Source organism: Amblyomma americanum, chromosome 1 (genome assembly GCF_052857255.1).
Source record: "Amblyomma americanum isolate KBUSLIRL-KWMA chromosome 1, ASM5285725v1, whole genome shotgun sequence".
NCBI classification, from domain to species: Eukaryota; Metazoa; Arthropoda; class Arachnida; order Ixodida; family Ixodidae; genus Amblyomma; species Amblyomma americanum.
The window spans coordinates 64,478,348-64,485,499 of record NC_135497.1 but is presented as its reverse complement, the minus strand read 5'-3'; the positions used below and the strand labels follow the sequence as shown (position 1 = coordinate 64,485,499).

At 46.4% G+C, this 7,152-nt stretch overlaps 1 long non-coding RNA gene across 1 annotated transcript; it reads right to left on the bottom strand.

Moving 5' to 3' along the window:
- Positions 1-421: 421 nt before the first annotated feature.
- Positions 422-5,065, bottom strand: LOC144112902 (uncharacterized). Its single transcript, XR_013310535.1, has 2 exons — positions 4,945-5,065; positions 422-1,010 (listed from the first exon to the last, which is right to left on the bottom strand). It is a non-coding gene; the product is annotated as an uncharacterized LOC144112902 (long non-coding RNA).
- Between the last annotated feature and the right edge of the window lie 2,087 nt (positions 5,066-7,152).

Below are 7,152 nucleotides of genomic sequence, written 5' to 3'. Positions count from 1 at the left end.
TGAGCTCTTTCAATGTCTGTTGGGTTGATTGTGACGTCTAGTTTTTCTTTGCATACTTCAGTGACAATCTTTTCAGATTCAGCGTTTCTTGGTTAGTGTCTTTTAAGCCAAAAAAACAATAAATTGGATCGGCGTGCCCTGTCTTCAGAGTCGGCCAGCTTAGACATAATGTTCGATATTTCACCTGCATTTTGCTCTGCAAGCTCCCGAACTTCGCTTATATCATCCTTTATGGCGCCAAATGATTCGCAATCTTTTTCAATTTTAGATAGTCTGCTTCTTTTTTCACCTAGCGCTTTGTCATTTTGGGTTAACATGCTGCGAATTGTTTTCATTTCGGCCAGCAAAGATGCCTGTCCAGATCGAAGTTCATTCAAAGCTTCCATTATGTCGGAAGAATCTTGCGGAGCAGCACCGCGGGTGTTGGGACCGGGGTTTAATTCAACATCACCCGCCAAAATCAGCAGTTGGCGGATGACACCGAGGCATTCAAAGGCAGTCGCGACACAACACTGAGGGCTCGGCAGCACTAGCAATGCCGCATAACGGGTACGCCGCGCAAATAATGAGTGTTCATAGTTTACCTACATGACAAAAAGGCGACGCAGGTGAGCGTACGTGGACATCGTTGCAGTGCTGCCGAGCCCATTAAGCGCGTTCGGCGTTGGTGCTGTCCTTAAGTAGTGTGGACGCTGCGGTGACGTAGACATGCTGGCTATCATCGTTGGGGGGAGGTTGGGTGGGTAGAGTGGCACATGCGCTGTACTCAGACAGGAACCAAAGCTGGTGTTTGGGCAGTATTCCAAGGTAGGCCTACTTGAGGGAGGGCGTAGATGGCACTGGGTCGACCCTAGTGATCCAGCCGACTAGGGTCCGGCCGGGATGCACAACCAGGCGTTGTTGCTCCACGGATGATATGGCGATGGTACCGGCAGGAGGGTGTTGCCGATGGCCCAGCTCGCGTCAGCACAAGAACCAGCCGGCGGACTGAAAGGCACGAGCGACAGCACCTGCACGACAAAAAGGCGACGCAGGTGAGCGTACGTGGACATCGTTGCAGTGCTGCCGAGCCCATTCGGCACCTACATCGCCGAAACAATAACAAAAAACACCTTTACAGACAGGCTGACTGCTGGAAACGCTACAAAGGCTGGAAATGCTACAAAGCATGCAATAAGGATTATCAGTTGATGTCTAAAAAATGGTGTCATTGCATGGCATCAATTTTTTGGGAAGGAAGCATTCGAGTATTTTTTTATTTATTTACACACACTGCTGTCTCTTCTTTTAGAGGCGTAACAGGGGTGGGCTACACAGCTTTTGATTACAACAATGTCAATAACATAGTTAGGCAGTTCTTTTTGAAATTGATTATTTAGCAATGCACGCAGATCACCGTCCAAGTTATTCTATAATTTAACATTCTGTGGACTTTGATATGCCGGCCTGTTGACATTGCAGATCTGCAAGCTTGAGCAATTTTTGGAAGCCACTCAAGACAAACACATTAGGTAAAAAACTGTGAAGCGTAGTAGTGATGTCATTGTAAAAGAGTGCGGGAAGACAGGACACATGAAAGGAAGACATGCAACACAACCACTGAAGCAAATGGATCATTACCAACTCGCCCAAACAGAAGCTTTAATTTAGAGGTGATATGTTCACTTTTTCAAGAACTGGTGAGCGGTTTGAGCAGCTTTACATCGTACCAGTCTTTTTAGTTTTCATTTTCCCACTGCAGTATGTTTTTTCACATTCGCACTGCTCTGATATAATAACTACCAGCCCTTCTGACATGTATGATCCTGACAAAAGTCAACGAAATTTGGGTGCGCAGAAAAACCCATATACATGCGCCATAACCCATAGCAACATTTCCAAGGCAATCATGAGGGAACATGCACGCTCCATTCACTGGCATAATGCCAGGCAATTGGTACACAAGGCACCAGCACACCAATGAAGTTTTTCCTACACAGCCACATTCTGCAAACCTTTGAGGCTGACAAAACAGAAGATAGCAGTGCAGCACAAGATCAAGACTGTGACTAAAGATTTCTGGATGATAGGATTTAACAAAAGTGGCCATGGAATACTCTGTGTCAAACAAGCACATAGTTAACATACAACAGAGGAGAACCGTACACTGGTGAGTTGTTGGTATACCATGGCAACAGCAGCACCACAAGACAATGGCACAGGATCAGCACAGCCCCCTAGTTCTTCTGTCAATATCTTTTGGTGCTTCTACCGCAGATTGAATATTCTATAATCAGTACTTCTCATGATAACTTGGTATCTTGCAAATACTTTAAAAAATCTATATTTAGAATGAACTTAAACACTTGTACCCATTCTTGTATTACTCATAACATGCTTCAAGTTTGTTTTTTTTCTGGAAAAGGGGGGGGGGGGGGGAAGGCGAGATGCTGGCAGAAAACTTCAAACATGTTTGCTACGTCCTTTTGCATACATTCCTCCCAGATATTTTTGGGGACACTGTTATCTGTTCTTATAAGCAAACACAGGTTTTTTTGTAATGCTCCTTTTCTTATTCTCAATTTTACAACCCTGCTGGGGGCACGTTGTTTGACCCCTCGTTGACCTTACGAAAAAGAAAAAAAAGATGTCTCGGGGAAACTACCCGTGGAATCTCCCACGCATGCTCCCCTATGTCGGACCGTGAGACGCGACCGACAATGGACAAGATGACGAAAGGAAGTGGGCAGAAGCGCATTCCCGAGGACGAAGTAGCAGCGGACCTCCGTATCCTCCTTGCCCATTCCTACAGGGCTCAGCGTGCTATGTGCGGCGACTCTTCCGATCTGTGAATCGTGTGGTGAAAGCGGCGGAGCCTCAGTGTATTTAACGAGTGTCCTGAGTACGAACGATCGCTCTGGGCCCTGACGACAAGGCTCACCCAGTTGCTCGACGCTATGAACTTTTAATTCTTGACTGTTTGCTCTTTGTTTCCTTCTAAATTATGTAATCAAGTTTCTTGAAAAGTGCCAGTAAACCCGTTTGTTTTTCGTTTTCCCAAGCTTGAAGTTCCATATTTCTTCAACCCGAAGGCTCGGACCCGCTACCCAACGGAGCCCGGGTTCGAGTGAACCCCTGTGCCACGACACTATGAATGATTTACTTTTCACTGTTCAGACATTTTTTAAAAGTTGAACATAGTCTCAGCAGATACTTTCTTGTTACATAGTACTCAGTACCATAAGTAACTGTTTTCATGAAAAGTATTTTCAACAAATCTGTTTTGCACTCATGTGCCCAAACTTTGACCTACAGCAGATAGATCTGAGAAAAACGCACCAAGACTTAACTGCCACTCAATGTTATTTCACAATATCAGCATACGGTGATGCCAAGTTCAGCAATACATAGTACCACAACTTGTTTGGCAGACTTCGCTACAAATGTATTATGCTGTCTTGCCATGCTGTTGCCAAATACAAGACACGTTAACCTGTTGTCATTATGAGCAGGCAGTGGTGGTGAGCAACACTTACTGTAAGAAAAAAAAGAGAGAGAAGAGGCTATCAAATACAGATGCTTTGCTGAAGCATGTTGATGACCTCTGTTAACACTAGTTATGTCAAACTAAACTGGTAGCCGCGTTCACACTCATTTGAGGTGCTGAATCGAGCTGGACTGGCCAGAAATGTGCTTATGGAGTGTCTTTATACGGTTATGAAGGCATCAACTGTACAGCAATTGTAAACATTGTCACTGTCATTTCGGCTCAGGAGGGCTAATATTTTAGTGTGAAAGTACTACTTCATGAGGTCTAACTGGCTTACAGAGTTAGTGTGAAGCTTGACCTTGAGGATGACCTTGGCAAACATAATAAAATAAATATTGCCGGGACTGGGATTCGAACCCGCGGAGGCGCGAGCAGATCAATTTCGCTGGCCTGTGCACGAGAGCACCATGCTGCTGCCGCAGACGACCCCGGTTCGCGTTAAACTGCAACACACGCTCGCGCTGTGCATTGCATGTCGTCGTCTTCCATCAACAACTACTCTAGAACTAGTCTCGTCGCCAGAACTGCCGACGACCTAGCAAAGCAAAACCATGAGACAACCAGGCTAAACACGTGCTTTCACACATATACTCGGTTTAACTACGTTAAAACCCTACCATTCTCCCCCTCCCTTGTGCGGTACCCGTTTACTATACAGGGTCACAGTGGCTGAGCTCGCACACTGCGCTCAGTATTTCAAAGAAAATTAACTGTGTGAACTCGCTTAATTGAACAGGTCAGGCCTGAAGTGATCAATTTCGAATCGCGTCACACGGAGGTACTATCGGCAGGCAAAATTTACGAGGTGGGAGTGTACGGGGAAGAAGAAGATTGGTTTTTGGGGAAAAGAAATGGCGCAGTATCTGTCTCGCATCTTGGACAACTGAACCGTGCCGTAAGGGAAGGGGTAAAGGAGGGACTGAGAGAAGAAAGATGTGCCGTAGTGTACGGCTCCGGAATAATTTCGACCACCAAGGGATGTTTAACGTGTACTCACATCGCACAGCACACGGGCGCCTTTGCGTTTGGCTTCCTTCGATAACGCGGCCGCCGCAGTCGGGTTCGAACCCGGGAACTCCGGCACAGTAGCCAAGCGCCACGTAAGCCAATCGCTCGAAGTGTCTGAACGAGGGGACTTGCATTCGCCACACGCTGGTAGCATTTTTAAAGCACTAGGTCGCGAGGAAGCCCCACAATAACTTTTCTTCCCCGAGAACACGCACCCCAATAACTTTTGCTGCTGGTGGTACATACATTTACGCGGTATGAACTCGACCCTGTCCGGTAGGATTACGCAGCAGTAAAAGCCTCCGAAAAGAAAAGTGACCATATGGTACCTCAACTGCTGTTTTCCCAAAAATTAGTACAGTACTGACGAAGGCCGTGTAGGTAGCCGCGCAGCACGGAGAGCTCACCTGAACTTGCTCCAACGTGTCATACTTGAACACTGCAGCATAACTTTTTGCTTGCGCTTAAAAATGCACTTAGTGTTACAACAAACGCAAGAACAGCACCAATCCAGCCACAGATACAAACGACCCGCGGCACGAAGGATGATGCTGATGTCAATGGGCAGGCCGTCCCAGGCAGATGGCGCTACAACGCTACCTACGAAATGAACTTTTTCTGCAACTGATACGAAATGCGCTGGAAACATGGCTCAGAATTATTAAGAAATGACACCACAATAGCACCATAAAAACAATGAAAGCTGACAGCAAAAATAACGAAAGTACAGATTTTAGACAAAACTGCAAACCGTAAAATCAAAACCGAAACTCTGCAAAGAATGCACTCGGAAGGCAACTTCAACTTTTTTTTTTGTGATCGAAGCGCGTTGACCTACAGCTGCACCAACTTGAGTCTCAATTTTGATGCGTGAAAATGTTATTCCTAAAACCGGCATCATTTTTTTTTCCTGTCCGAGTCGCGACAGCACCTGCATCACGGCAGCGGCAGATCTGCCAGGCAGAAGTATTTCAAACAGAAATTTACAAGCTACATATGTACACCGTAGGTCTAGATACTCTTTCTTGAATCATATGCTCTCTCGCAACCGTAACAAGATTGGTTTCGGTTCCATAGCGTGTACTGCCATCAGACAGTACACGGGCCTCTAGCATTAACGCCTCCATCGAAATGCGACAGCCGCCGCGGGATCGAACCCGCGTCTTTCGGGTCAGTAGCCGAGCACAATAACCACAGCAGCGGCTGAACGGAGGTGCTAGCATTCATGGCGGTACATGGAAGATATGGCGAAGCTATTATAATTGTGCAGTCTCAACCCCTTTTCTCGATGCGTCATATCTCGTTTCACAATTGGACGGGCAAAGATTGCAGGCTGAGATAAGCCGCGTTTACAAGAATACAGCAGTGCCGCACCGCATATTTCGCGGACGCGACACGCCACTATTCACATATGTACTATCGGGCACAAAAGTTTGCGGGACGAGAGTTCTTGGAAAAACGTTTATTGCAGCTCCACTTCGCTAGTAAGTCGCCAGACAGTGTATGAAGTATACTAAAGAGTGCTTGGCTAAGGTGGCCTAGCTTGGCCATTGTCTGGGCCCTTGGCAAGTTTCGACTTTATCATAATGGTTGTCCTTTTGACGTGGTCACCAACCGCCATGCCCTATGTTGGCTTTCTTCGCTAAAAGATCCCTCCGGTTGCCTGCCATGGCTCGATGGGCTCTCCATCTACAAGAGTATAGCATACGTGCCGTATATCGCTCGGGCTGCAAGCACCATGATGCTGATGCCTTGTCCCGCTCCCCACTACTGGCCGAGCTTGCCAGCCTCTCTGCCCTCGAATCCGCTGTGCCTTCGCTCAACACATGCGACTTGACTTCTGAGCAGCGTAAAAATCACTCTTCTTGACTTTCTCTCTGCCCCATCTACGGCACCTGCATACCGCACGTGTAAAATTTGTAAATTGTAGGGTTTAACATCCAAAAACAACCCGCCGGCTACAAGGGTCGGCTTAGTGGAGGGCTCCGGATTAATTTCAAGCACATAAAGAAGACTGAAGAGACATACACTTAATGCAATGTGACCATGCTGCCTCCAGAACTTTTGCATAGGCTGTCAGAAGCAAAAGGCGAAGGGCTATCCCGAACTATTTCCTGCGTAGTTAGTGTCTCATGGTGTCAGAAGCTTCAAACCATTTAGGTAAAGAGAACTAATTGATCAACAACTCAGAGAGAGACTAACACCATTCTTGCTTCAGGTTGTTGACAAATTCGACCTCACCATGACATCTGCTAGGCATCCTGGTTAGCTTAAATGTAGAGTGACTGCCCAAGCAAGCAGTGGTCCCTGGTTTTATCCCAAGACTAAGACGAATTTTCCTCCAGCTGCAAAGCTTCTGAGAAAGCTGTCTAGCTTTGCTCTGCAACCCTATAACTGCGATCAAGTTGAAACTCACGAGTAATTGCTGCCTAATTGAAATGCACTTCGCCTCTAGTGTTTCCCTTAAACACTTTGGACTACATTGTGAATGTGCATTCTAAGAGCATCTTCCATTCCCCAATATTATCCTTGCCCTAAAACAGTTAGCAATCTGAAACTCAAAACAAAACAAGAGGCTCCATGCTGACACTGTCAACAGGAATTTTCTATTCAGT